The 13,933-nt window shown below is 38.8% G+C and overlaps 1 long non-coding RNA gene and 1 pseudogene across 1 annotated transcript in view; one reads left to right on the top strand and one right to left on the bottom strand.

Moving 5' to 3' along the window:
- LOC141276928 (uncharacterized) overlaps window positions 1-13,933 on the top strand; it is a 199,844-nt gene that overhangs the window by 69,804 nt on the left and 116,107 nt on the right. The gene's annotated exons all lie outside the window — the stretch shown is intronic.
- Window positions 10,449-13,706, bottom strand: LOC117308662 (RNA polymerase II elongation factor ELL2 pseudogene; annotated as a pseudogene).

Here is a 13,933-nt window from a genome sequence, read left to right as displayed (position 1 = left end):
GGAAGGCTAAATACTGTAAAGGTATTCAATGTTCTCAGACTAAAATATAGTTTTAATGCAATTGCACTCATACCCTTCAAGGCCCTAGGTATTGCTCAGGACTGATAAATCCAGCTTGAACTAGATTTTTTAAAGTGTTTTGGAAGAGTAAGTAAACTAGAAAACATTGAAAATATGGTTGCTCTCTGCCTCTCTGCTCTTTTCAGGTTAATTTCATTACTTCCTACAGCTGACTGGTTTCTTTCTACTCTTGGAAGGGGGAGGGGCATGGCTTCCCTGAAACATAGTCATTAAGTTGATTGGTCTAGCCTGAGTCACGGAACTGTCCCTGAATGGTCTGTGTGGTAGGAGGAATGGGCATCATAATCATCCTAGTCTAGGACACTTGCCAGTCCTGTAGCCGGAGAAGGTGGGTCTCTTACCAGAAGGAGAGACACAGACAAGAAGATTAGGTACTCAGCACAGTAACTCTACTTCTAGGAATCTACCATAGAAAAATAGAGATGCAGAAAAAATACTCATGGAAAATGTTTTTCATCATTGTTTCAATAACTTTTATAAATAATACAATCTAAATCTCCAACAGTAATGTGGTAAATTAAATTATGGTCTATCCACATGATGAAATGCTTTGCAGTCATTAAAACTATTTTCTATGAGTTTTAGGACTGATAGAATTCAAAATTCATAGGGAAAAACTCATAAAATATTAAGTTAACAAAAATGGAATAAAAAGTATGTACATTATGGCCCAATGTTGCAAAAAAAAAGCTATATTTATATAATTCACCAAATACTAACAATATGTATGCCTAGATGGTAAGATTACATTTTTCTTTAGCCTTTTCTGTGTTTTCTAATAAATAGCCTAAAGTAAGTAATTCATACAGCTTATAAGTTGACCTATAAAACTGCTTTTGTAAACTGTACAAATAGGCAACTAGGGTAGGCAGACACATCTCTTGCTACTAGTACCCAAGGCCCTAGTCCAGTGGTTCTCAAATTTGACCAGGCATCAGAAGCACCTGGACAGCTTATTAGAACACAGATTGCTGGGCTCCATCCCCAGAATCTCTGATTCACTAGGTCTGTGGTGTGAACTTAGAATTTGCATCCCTAACAAATTCCTGTGTGATGTTGATGTTAATGGTCTGGGGAATCACAGTTTGAGAACCACTGCTCTCATCATGCCTGACTACATGAAGTTCCTTGAACATCCTGTTTATAGGCACTTATGAGCCTTTGTCTAGCTTTTCCTTGTTCAAACACCAACCCCACCACCACACCTTCTTGCCTGTCTAAATCCTCCCTATTCGAGAATCAGCTTCTGAGAGGTTAATTCCTTAACTTCTTAATCAGGATCAGGTGCTTTCTCATCTGCTCTCAAAGCAAATCTAGAGCTGACTTCTCTCAGCCTCCCCAAGGATCTGCAACTCCCCAGTTGTAACCCCTAACATAGCATTGAGTGAATGAATGAACCTGTTTTTTGATCTACAGTTATGTAAGGTCCTTGTTGCTGTTATTCAATCAGATTGTACAAATCAGTAAAACTGAGGCTCACAGAGATTAGTTTACCTTTTCAAGGTCAACAAGATGGTTAATGGTAGGGTCAAGTCTCAGCTCCAGGTTTCCTTGTTGGAAGTCCCATATTTTCTGTATTCTTCCTTGCTGTTCCCCAATCATAGATGATGTAAGCTATGCTTCTAGAACTTTTATTTTTCCACTATCCATTGCTACGAGATCAACTTGGTTTAAAAAGAATGGGTCTGAAGCCTGCATCTTCACAAAGAGCCACCAGTAGCAGGAAAGGAAGAGACAAAAGGGAAGTTATTCTTTTTTTAAAAGAAAAATACTTCTTTGCCTCTGTTAGCTAAATTAGGTGGGTTTTTTTTTTTTTCTTCCTGGTAACAGGTTTATTGAGAGATAACTTACCTATCACACAATTCGCCCATTTAAGGTGTACAGCTCAATGATTTTTCAGTAATTTGGAGTAATTTGTGCAACCTTCATCACAATTTTAGAACATTTTCATTATCCCGCAAAGAAACCCACTGCCTTTAGCTGTCACCCTCCAACCCCATCTCTCTAGCTCTAGGCAACCACTAGTAACTCTCTAGAGATTTGCCTGTTCTGGACACTTCAGGTAAACAGAGTCATGGAATATGTGGTGTTTTGTGACAGGCTTCTTTCACTTGGCATAAGGTGTTCAAGGTGCATCCGTGTTGTAGCATGTATCAGTAATTCATCCCTTTTCATTGTATAAGATACCATATTTCATCTGTTCATCAGGTGATGAACATTTGGGTTGTGTCCACATTTTGACTCTTATGAAAAATGCTGCTATGAATGTCTGTATAAATTTTTGTGTGGGCATATATTTTCATTTCTCTTGGGTATATAACTAAAGAGTACATTTGCTGGGTGATATGGTGACTCTAATCTTTTGAGGAACTGCAAGGCTGTTTTTCAAGGTGGTTTCATCATTTAAATTAGTGTTATTTATTTATTTATTTATTTATTTCTGGCTGTGCTGGGTCCTTGTTTCTTTGCGAGGGCCTTCTCTAGTTGTGGCAAGCGGGGGCCACTCTTCATCGCGGTGCGTGGGCCTCTCACTGCCGCGGCCTCTCTTGTTGCGGAGCACAGGCTCCAGACACGCAGGCTCAGTAGTTGTGGCACACGGGCCCAGTTGCTCCGTGGCATGTGGGATCCTCCCGGACCAGGGCTCGAACCCGTGTCCCCTGCATTGGCAGGCAGATTCTCAACCACTGCGCCACAAGAGAAGCCCTAAATTAGTTTTTTTTTTTTTAAGTGAACTTGTTCAAACATTTAATAAGTTTTATTTGGACTGTGCGAAACCAAAATTAACCAGATACTCACTTTTTGTTCAGTTGTGCATTGTCAAATTAATACAACTGTCAGTCTCCTGGGTCTCTCTAGGGTAGGACTTCTAAATCATTCCTGCCTCCCTTCTTCTCCATCCTATTTCCTGTGGTCCATCCATCACCTATGGCTGATTTATCATTTCACTCAATGCCTGTCACTAGCCTGACCATTTCTTAAAGCCTGGAATAAGGCCTAATTGAGCAGGTATAATAGTTCATATAAGAAATTGAAACTGCTTTTATATGAGTAATTTCATACAAGAAATTGAAAAAGCCTTAGTGAAAATATGTGAGTTTACTCAACCAGCAGACAATGTTTGACCCTGATTTTTCACTGGTAATCATGTGTAACCTCCTGACGCATTTCTGCTGAATTTATGGAAAGTATCACGCCATTAGAATGTGATTCCCACTGAAAAAAATATTTATGTGTTATCACATAAAGGTTGTTCTTTTATTCATGTTTCAATTAGGCTTTTAGGTCTCTGCTGAAAGAACAGAACTCTGGGATCTTGTATCCTACAGGAGTAACTCATCATTTCTTACCAGAACTGCTGGCCTTGGGCATCATCTGCTGGTTTTATTTGGTTTGGCCAAGAATCTTGCCAAGGTTTCAATCTAGGCCTCTTGTTCTTTGTGAATTCTTGGGAATACTCATGTTCAGTGGGAAGAATGAATTCTCAAGTGGTGTTTTTTTAGACATGGTATGATTCTTTCACAACAAGGGCTTCAGTTTTAAAGATGTGTTTCTTTAGGGCTTCCCTGGTGGCGCAGTGCTTGAGAGTCTGCCTGCCGATGCTGGGGACACGGGTTCGTGCCCCGGTTCGGGAAGATCCCACATGCCGCAGAGCGGCTGGGCCCGTGAGCCATGGTCGCTGGGCCTGCGTGTCTGGAGCTTGTGCTCCGCAGCGGGAAAGGCCACAACAGTGAGAGGCCCGCGTACCGCAAAAAAAAAAAAAAAAAAAAAAAAAAAGATGTGTTTCTTTAAAAGAAGCCTTGATAAACGAGTGGGAGTGAGGAGGAGGCTAACTGGACTTTGAAACTGGTGGCTCTGTGTTCTGGAGTAGGGGAGGGAAGGAGAAACATGGAAGTTTTCTGAACTATTCCAAGTTGTGCCCTTTGCCCTTTATCAGTATCCTTAATTTCTCTCCTTCCCTCCTCCCCCAAGACTTCCCACTAACATATCTTATCAGTTGTGAGTATATAGACAAAGCAATTTCCCCAATAAATGTATATTTATGAATGAATGAATAGAAAATCTAATTTTCAAAATGCTTCAGGTTAGGAAAAAAGTGGGGAGAGCAGCTTATGAACGTATTACACTGAGATTTAAATTAGAGTAAATCTAAAATAAGCCATTGAAATTATGATACTCAACTCGTGAGAAGTTGGTAATACTCTTTAGGATTTTAATACTTCTCAAAGAAAATAAACATCCTGTGTTTTAGATCACAGGCTTTAGATTCAGATACTTTGGTCTGAGTCCTGATTCTGCAGCCTCCTAGCTATGTGATTATGTAATTATATCTCCTTTATCTAGTTCCCTTGTAAAATTGGCAAAATCGAAATAGCAATAAAACTTATATCTCCAAATAGGATTTTTGCAAGAATCAAACCTGGCTATATAGCCAAAGCTCTTTGCCTGGTACTTAGAAGATAGCACGTACTCAAATGATGCTAATTATAATCTTTATTATTTTATTATTGATTGATTGATTGATTGATTGCGGTATGCGGATCTCTCACTGTTGTGGCCTCTCCCACTGTGGAGCACAGGCTCCGGACGCACAGGCTCAGCAGCCATGGCTCACGGGCCCAGCCGCTCCGCGGCACGTGGGATCTTCCCGAACCAGGGCACGAACCTCTGTCCCCAGCATCGGCAGGCGGACTCTCAACCACTGTGCCACCAGGGAAGCCCCTATTGTATTTTTTATACATCTTTATTGGAGTATAATTGCTTCACACTGCTGTCCCCATATCTCCTCCCTCTTGAGCCTCCCTCCCACCCTCCCTATCCCACCCTTCTAGGTGGACACAAAGCACCGAGCTGATCTCCCTGTGCTATGCTGCTGCTTCCCACTAACTATTTTACATCTGGTAGTATAAACATGTCAATGCTACTCTGACTTTGCCCCACTTCCCCCTCTCCCCACCCCGTGTCCTCGAGTCCATTCTCTGTCTGCATCTTTATTCCTGCCCTGCCACTAGGTTCATCAGTACCACTTTTTTTTTTTAATTCCATGTATATGTGTTAGCATACAGTATTTGTTTTTCTCTTTCTGACTTACTTCACTCTGTATGACAGACTCCAGGTCCATCCACCATACTAAAAATAACTCAATTTCGTTTCTTTTTATGGTTGAGTAATATTCCATTGTATATATGTGCCACATCTTCTTTATCTATTCATATGTCGATGGACATTTAGGTTGCTTCCATGTCCTGGCTATTGTAAATAGAGCTGCAATGAACATTGTGGTACATGTCTTTTTTGAATTATGGTTTTCTCAGGGTTTATGCCCAGTAGTGGGATTGCTGAGTCATATGGTAGTTCTATTTTTGATTTTTTAAGGAACCTCCAGACTGTTCTCCATAGTGGCTGTATCAATTTACATTCCTACCAACAATGCAGGAGGGTTCCCTTTTCTCCACACCCTCTCCAGCATTTGTTTTTTCTAGATTTTTTGATAATGGCCATTCTGACAGGTGTGAGGTGATATCTCATTGTAGTTTTTATCTGCATTTCTCTAATAACTAGTGATGTTGAGCATCTTTTCATTATTATTACCATTAAGAAGCTGATAAAATCTTCTCTGAAAGAAATGGCTTCTTTTGAAAGAGTTGTATCAAATACGAACTAATGAACTCTGAAATGTTCTCAATTGAAGTAAAAATTCATCAAGGAAAAATTTCAACGGATTTTTGCCTTCAAAACTCTTTTGGTTAAAATAGTTTTCAGAGCAAGTTTTTGTACAGTCCTCCTTCAAAATATTCATCTGCTTTTAAGCAGTAACTACTCCTGGGCTTTGTAGCTAAACTTTTACAGCCGGTGTCCTTCTTTCCAAGTCTCCTTCCTTCACTAACATATCAATCTTCAGATGGTTTCCTACAAATGGTCCCTTCCCTTTAAACTGTTTCTCTTTCCTTCCTGTCAGAGACAAACATTCTTCCAAGAGCATCAATGGTGGCTAACTCTGACCAACACTACAATCCAATGCTGTCTTTCTTGCTTTTCACACCAATTTTTCTCTTTCACCAGTTCATTTTTTTCTATATCTACCTCTTTTTTTCCTTTTTTATTTTGAAAATTTCAAACTTGCAGAAAAAGTTGCAGGAATACTATACAGTAATGAATACTCACATACTTTTCATTTAGATTCACCAATTGTTAATAATTTGCCACATTTTCCTAATTTCACTCTTTCTACACCCCTCCTCCATACACATACACATTTATGGTGTATGTATATTTTTTCAGAGTCATTTGAGGGTTAAATGCAAATATTTTGACATTTTACTCTGACTACTTTGGAATGTATCTCCTGAGAACAATTACACTTGAGAAATTTAACATTGTGTAATTTTATTATCTAATACATAATCCATATTTCAACTTGCCCAATTGCCCAGTAATGTCCTTTGTAGCTCCCCACCTTGCTCTGTGTAGGATCTATCAAGGATCACACGTTGCATTTAGCTGTTATGTCCATTTATCTCTTAAGTGTGTTCACCAAGGATTCCTTTTTTCTTATTTTATACTCTCCCAATAACCTACTAAATTGATATACCCAGCCCTAATCTCCAGGAGTGGGTTATAGAAGTTGTCTATTGAATGCTTCTTTTATTCCCTAAGTGAATGGAATATCTATCTATCTAGAGGAGAATATCTTTATCTATCTATGATTAGGTTAGAAAGATGGGGGTTAATTTCATTCATCTACTCTCCCTTGATCTCCACATCCAAGTATACACAAATCCTTAAATCTAGAATCCATCTACTTCAATGATTCAATAGCAACATTTTGCAAACTTTGCAAAAGATACCTTTTTTCCATCATAAATCCCATGTTTTGAAACATTTTGATTCCCTAAATGCATTAATTAATAGTGCCTTTTAAATAAAATCTCAGCAAAAAGCTAAATGTTTTTATCTTGTGCAAATATCTATAGGATTTTGGAAGTATTGCCAATAGTATTTAGACTTCTTCCAAGGTCACTGGAAAGGATACATGAACCCCCAAATTGATAACTATTATCTTACTAAATTACTTAACCTGCCACATAAATCCCTTGACTCTCTGTCCCTTCGTACTTCTGGCCTAGTTATCTACTGCACCCCCTTACACGATACTCCAGCCGCTTTTACTGTTCCTCAAATTTTTCACACCTCTAGTCTTCTACCATTTTCCTGTCCTGTTCCCAAAGGTCAGAATCCTCTTGTGTTCGTTTTTACCTATCAAGATATAGGTCAATGTCATGTTCTCTGTGAGATCTCCACTCTTCAGCACGATCAACTCTGGTCTTGAATAGTTTCTCAGTATTTTGAAGATACCTCTATCATAGATTTTATCACATTCTGTAATAATTACTCTTCTGTCTCCTTTAAGAGCCTGTAAGCTATTAAAGTACAGAGTCTGTACTTAACCATTATTTTCCCCAGTGGTCTGCCACGTTCAATAAATATATGGTGGAGGTACACAGGCAATTGAATGGACGGTGCCTTGGTAATAAAGTGTGGTTGACTTGTTCTCAAGCATTTTGGGGTCTTGAGCTTTGTTGAGGGTTATATCAAAGCTCAGAACCCACTCCCCACAAAGATGGTCACAAGTATAGCCACGTAAAATTCCTTACAGTGTTAGGTCAACAGGCTGGGTCTCAGATAATAACTTCTGCTGTGGTCTATGATTTTTCTGTCAATAAAACTTAGCTGATCACAGGTTATGCCTATATGAGTAGCAAACCCATCTATTTGCAGAATCTACTATTTGGCTAGAAAATAACTTTCAATCTAGCAAAGCAATATCAAATTAAGAACCAAAAAGGGGCGAATAATCAAATGATTACTATAGAATGTTAACCTTAAAACACCACTGGGGCCAACTAAATCTACTAGTTCCATCCTAATTTGCATGATCAAACCAAATACAGTAGAAAAATTATTCCTTTTTTGTATCAGTGGTCAGGCTTTCAAAGCAGTTAATGCCTGCTTCTTTGTCTTCAGAAAAGATTTAAATGTAAGCCTTTCCAACATGGAGGTAATCAGCCACCGATAAATCAGTTTCTCTAAATTACATTATTCTATATCTATAATCAAAATCAATCACCAGTTTCCAGCTTCCAGTATAGTATGTTTTAAGAGTGCATCCAAAATATGTGGTCAAGAATAGTTTATAAAGTCAGTGGTGTAACATATTATCTTTTAAACTTGGTGGAATAAAGACATAAAGAGAAAATAGATTGTTTAAATCTACAGACTTTCCAGACATCCACGATGCAAAGGACTTTAAAATAGGAATTTAAAGCAGATGAACGCAACACCATTTTAGATGTAGCGAACATGTTTACATAGTAATAAAAACGTTTCTACTGAATTTTGTCCTTAGTGATTTTTCAAAATTTAAAGGGGACTTGCCAGGTAAAAACATTTCTTGTCCATTGAAATGTTAGCAGTTAACCAATGAGTACTTATATGGCTAAAATATATGGATATTTAAAAATCATACTTGTGTAGTTATGCTCCTTTAAGAATTTAAAGTGTAAGACAGCTTTATTACATTCAACCTTATAACTTACCCACAAATTAGATAAACAATGGAGCTGCCCTTGATGTTTTTGGAGGAAAAAGATAAAGAGAAGGTGAAGGAAAACATTCAGACTAATATTTGTGGTCTTAATCCCACAAAAATTAATATAATTTTTGTTTGCAATTAAATGATACAAATGTGATAAGAAGTGCTATGTAGAAGGAACCAAGCTAAAGGATGGGGAGAGAGCTGGTGGGGAAGGAGAAACCAGACCTTCACCAACACTGTTGTTTTGATGATTTTTATGAAAAATAGTGACATTGTAAGCCCCTAGAATGGGTTCTAACTTTTCTTCTCTTGGCACAGATTTCCAACGGGCATGTTATAAATGAGTCTGAACAATGCCTTTAATAACTATCAACTGAGTGTGTCATTGCAACAAAGAAAGGCAATGTTCTGGTTGGTTGGAATTCAATTGAGACTAAATTATGTAAAAGATAATAAAATATCTGCAGAATTTTTAACTGAATCAAATTATATCTGGCAAAATGAATAGATGAGGAAGCAGAAACAGGATTGATAGTAGTAATGTTTGAGTGTACTAGCAAATATAATTCTTATAGTGTTATTGAGTTGCTTCCATGAAATTATGGACATTTCCAATTTGGAGCTAATTTAAGTATTGCAATTCTTTTAAAAACAAATTTTAGAAGCCTCTTTGTATATTTGAATCTATTTGGTGATTGTAATAGTACATTCTTCAAATGTTATTGCATTAACAAAATAACTTGAAACAACAGCTGCCCACAGATGGTTCAAACATGTGGAACTGTGATCAAGTAAACTGTTTTTTGCTCGATTTTGATAGCAACTGCCTCTACTAGATTGTAAAATTGCCTCTTCATATACCTTCTCTGAAATGGCTTTTTCTTTTATATTTATGTTAACTCTCATGGGGGTTAAATATATTTAAAGATATGCTGTTTTCTATTAAGTAACATATACAACTTTCCACTAATCTGTCTCAATTTGCTAAAAAGGAAAAATAAAGAAGTTAAAATAAAAATATGAAAGGCCTATTCCTAACAGAATATAATACACCCTTCACTTATTTATTTGTAGTGGAAAATACTGAAAAGACAGGGAACATAAATTAGATGTAGGAGATAGATATATGGATTGGGAGAATTTGTTCATTCAGCTACCACTATTAATAGGAAAAATGTGTAATTGATTATCCAGGCTGAGATACTTTTGAGAGTGAAATGGAAATGCTATTAGTAATTATGTTGGGACTATAGGTATAAGTTGGGCTTTTCCAAAGCAAACTGGGTCATATGCTTACCCTAATTATTAAGCATCTGGTAACATGCCAAGCATAGGGATATTTTTTAAGTAAAAGAAGAAGAATAATTGCTACCTTTGAGAATCTCGGAGTCTAGCATGTGAAAGGAATAAATCAGTCCTGCAAAACTGATGCCTAGAATGCAGGAACACACTGCCTTGCCACCCAGTTGCCTTCAGTGATACCTTTTTCACTATCCCTTGTTCACGCTGAGATTAGCTTGGGGTCTGGGCATCCATTACCTCTATTTGGGTATTTTTATGGTTTGACTCAGGTCCGAGTTAGAGCTCTCTCTTTTTTTTTTTTTTTTTATTTATTTTTTTATTGTTTTGGATGCTGGAGACAAACATCTTTATTAAAGATACCACCAAAATTTTGGCAAACATTTCAAAACATATTTGTAAACATAATGCTTCCCTTTTAAACTGGCAGCACTTTGAAAAACAATACGATAAGACAACACAACTTGAATCAACATTAGTTCAAAATCCTTATATTTTTGACCACATAACTTATGTTCCCACATGATAAAACAAATGATAGTTTAAATCAACGTCAACAGATAAACTCCATGAAATGAAAGTTTGTGCTGTTTGATGAATCACAGTATGTTATGGTTAAATATATCCACTCTTTTTTATATTCCTGGCACCCAGGATGAAAAAAAAAAAAATCTTTAAATATACATTTCATGTAGGTAATAGCTTCTTTGCATATCTCTCTTCAAAAAATACTTTATAGCAGTATATAAATAGGTTACCTACACGTTTAATTTTATAATTTTTACCCCAAACTATAGATCTGTTTCATTTTCATAACATATCAATTTTGCCCAACATTAATAAAGTTGACAAACTGTTGAAATGGAAATGCTTTTGTCTTCCACGATAGAAGTAGCAATTTGATAGGAAAAAAAAACCTACAGTAACACTCATCAGTTGTTTCACCTGAGCGTTTGGCCTAGTGAGAGTAGCAGCTTTTTTCCTTCACGCACGCTCACATCCACACCACCTCTGCACACATACAGGTTGAGCACACGCTTTCAGACGCTGGTAGGCCACAATGTGCTTCCCATTGCTCGAATCAAGTGGGAAGCAGTGTAGCTAATGATTAACCACACTAGGTACACAACTAGCAAACACCTTAAGGCAACCATTGCAATGGGGGGTTAATTTGCAGGGCAGATTTACTGTTCTAGATCAAGTCAGACTATATATACACATGTGTATATAGATCTATACACATACACACCTTTCTATTTCTTAACCCTCCAAAACAATGTTTTAAGTTTTTTTGTATTTTGTGCAAATTTCTAAATGTTCTACCATTTAAGGCAAAGAGTTCATATTAAGAAAGGTCAGAAAATAGGCTTATGTTTATCCAAAAGCATTTCACCTTGTACATTACTGTTTTTTTTAAACACACATAACTTTGAAGTGTGGACACTAGATCCCCAATATCTAAAAAAAATCATTTCTAATGACAAACACAGTTTTTTAAGGAAAAAAATTGATTTGAAGTACAGACACTGGATCCTCAATATCTACAAAAAAAATTATTTCTATTGACAAACACAAGTCTTAAGTAGGAAAAAAGGACCAGAAAAAAGCAGCTTCAAAAATGCAAGGAAACAAAGTAAAATGCGGCGGGGGGCGGGGGGGGGAAGGTAACTCAAGTTTACTAATACTGAAACTTCCAACAGGCAAAGTTTCATTTTTTAGAATTTGAGAGCAATTCATTTGGAATTTTAAATAAATAAGCTTAAGTTTATTCACATCTTCTGGTCCAAGCAGAGCTCTAGTGCCATGACTCTGCTTGCTGTTGGTCAAATTCACCTATTAGTCTTTTGATGTGAGCCAGCTTGTTATGAAGATACTCGCATCTGTATTTTTCTTCATGGTAATTGGGGCTAGACTGTTTTATCTTCTGATATTCTTGTAAGACTTCTTCATGAACACTCTGATACTCTTTTGAGCCTGGAGAAAGGCGCTTTCGCTGTGCATCCAGTTTGATAAATCTTCTAGCCACCGTCTCCATCCTGGCATGCAAGGCCCTATACTCATCGTACTCAGCATTGAAGTCATCCTTGTAATTCTGGCGTTGCTCATAGGAGACAATAGCAATATATTTTATCAAATAATCTGGGAGTTCAACTGTTGAAGAAGCTTCCGTGGAGGCAGTGCAATCCTCTTTAACTCCTTCATTGGAATCCGGACTGGAGTTGTTCAGCTTGGCAATTTCCTCTTCTCTTTTAAGGTCCTCTTCCTTTTCCTCAATCATCTCAATGTCGTGCTTTTTTATTTGGTCCTTTTCCTTGTGTCTTTTAGACTTCTTCTTGGACTTTTTGTGAGACGAATGGTTTTCTTCCATAAGCTTTGGACATTTTAGTAGAACTGAACCAGGTGGTAAGGTTTCCAGAGAAGTCCTAGAGGTATATTTGTCTTGCTGGTCCTCATAGATACTACCGTTTTGACTAAAACTGTCAACAGGTAGGTCTTGAGTCCCCCGACCTTCTGGAGTGCTAGGGGAATTGGAGTGAGAATTTACAGTCTGAGGAGGATTGGAGACAGGCAGGTGGGTTGAAGGCAGCGGTGGAGGCGTGGGGATGGCAGCGGCTGCAGGGGGCAGCGGGGGGCCTGCAGCAGATTTTTCACTGGTGGGATTCAAATGACCATTTAATGTTGGCGGCACTCTATTTGTCAGGTGAGATATTCGAGCTTTTTTATTCATTAAAGGATCAATGAAATCTGAATCTAAAAGCCGTTTCTGAGGAGAAGATGCAGCGTCTCTACTAGAACATACAGGAGATTCTGAACGGCTGGTGCTGGCAGCATTCTGAGATGGATTTAGTTTTCTCGAGAGCACTGACTCTAATGACCGTCTGTCTATTTCATTATATCCAGGCCAATCTCTTTGGAGCTCTTTAAAAACATAATCCTTTAAGGTGTATGAGAGGTCCTTAGGATTCAGATTGGCTACCTGTTGCAGAATTGCTCCGAGGGAGTTCTTGTCTTTCTGATTGACACCGTCTTTCTGCAGTCGAGCTAGCAGCTCAGGTTTCTTATAGGCCTTCAGTGCCAGTAAGTGAATCACCCTGTCCCGATATGGCCGCTGGGAAACACTGCTGCTGCCATGTGTCTTTCGAATGGTATTTGCAGGGTTCATGGGGGTTGATCTTTTCCTCTCAGGCACTGCATCTGAAACAGCTTGAGGTGCTTTCCGAATTTGCACTCTTTTCCCTACATATGGTCCACCAGGTTTGATAACTTTTGTGCTTCGGTTGCGGGATTCCTCCTCTGCCTGGGTCATTCTTTCTCGTGTCATCTGATACGAGTCATTTGTTGCACACACTGTAATTTTATCTTGTATAAATCCCAGGCAATTGAGCTGGGATGCTCCAGAGCTGGAGAAGGTTTGCTGGATGCAGTCAAAGCTGCCTTGAGGGTTGTCTTTACCCACATTTGACAAATAGAAGTTAAAGGTATGCACTTCGTTGGGGGGATCATTTTTAGGGATTTTGACAAGCCCTTGGAGCCCTTGGAACTGAATTGAAGGTCGAAAAGGAATTAAATTCTCGTGGCTCTGGTAGGTCTCGAGCGCGCGGATCGCCGTCTCGGTGAGCTTCACATGCAGTACGGTGGTGGTGTCCTGTCCCAGCCTCCCGCACGACAGCCCATAGCGCTGCTCCTCCCGCAGGCCCGCCGCCCCCCCTGCCGCCATCTTAAACTCCCCGGGGTGCCGCCGCCGCCGACGCCGCTCGGGCTCTAGCCTCCACTGCGGCCGCGGCTGCTCGGGCTTCTGCAGCCGCCGCCACAGCTACGGCCATCCCGCTGCTGACGTACTGTCATATCTAGAGCTCTCTTAATGGCTCTCTTTGGTGCCCCGTCTCCACGTGGTGGCCCAGGTTCTGTACACTCAAGTAGGACTACATGAACGCCTTCGTTATCAGAACTGCACATGCC

The sequence above is a fragment of the Tursiops truncatus genome, chromosome 17, assembly GCF_011762595.2.
Source record: "Tursiops truncatus isolate mTurTru1 chromosome 17, mTurTru1.mat.Y, whole genome shotgun sequence".
Classification (NCBI taxonomy): Eukaryota; Metazoa; Chordata; class Mammalia; order Artiodactyla; family Delphinidae; genus Tursiops; species Tursiops truncatus.
The sequence above is the reverse complement of the archived record's forward strand: the minus strand, read 5'-3'. Positions and strand labels throughout refer to the sequence as shown.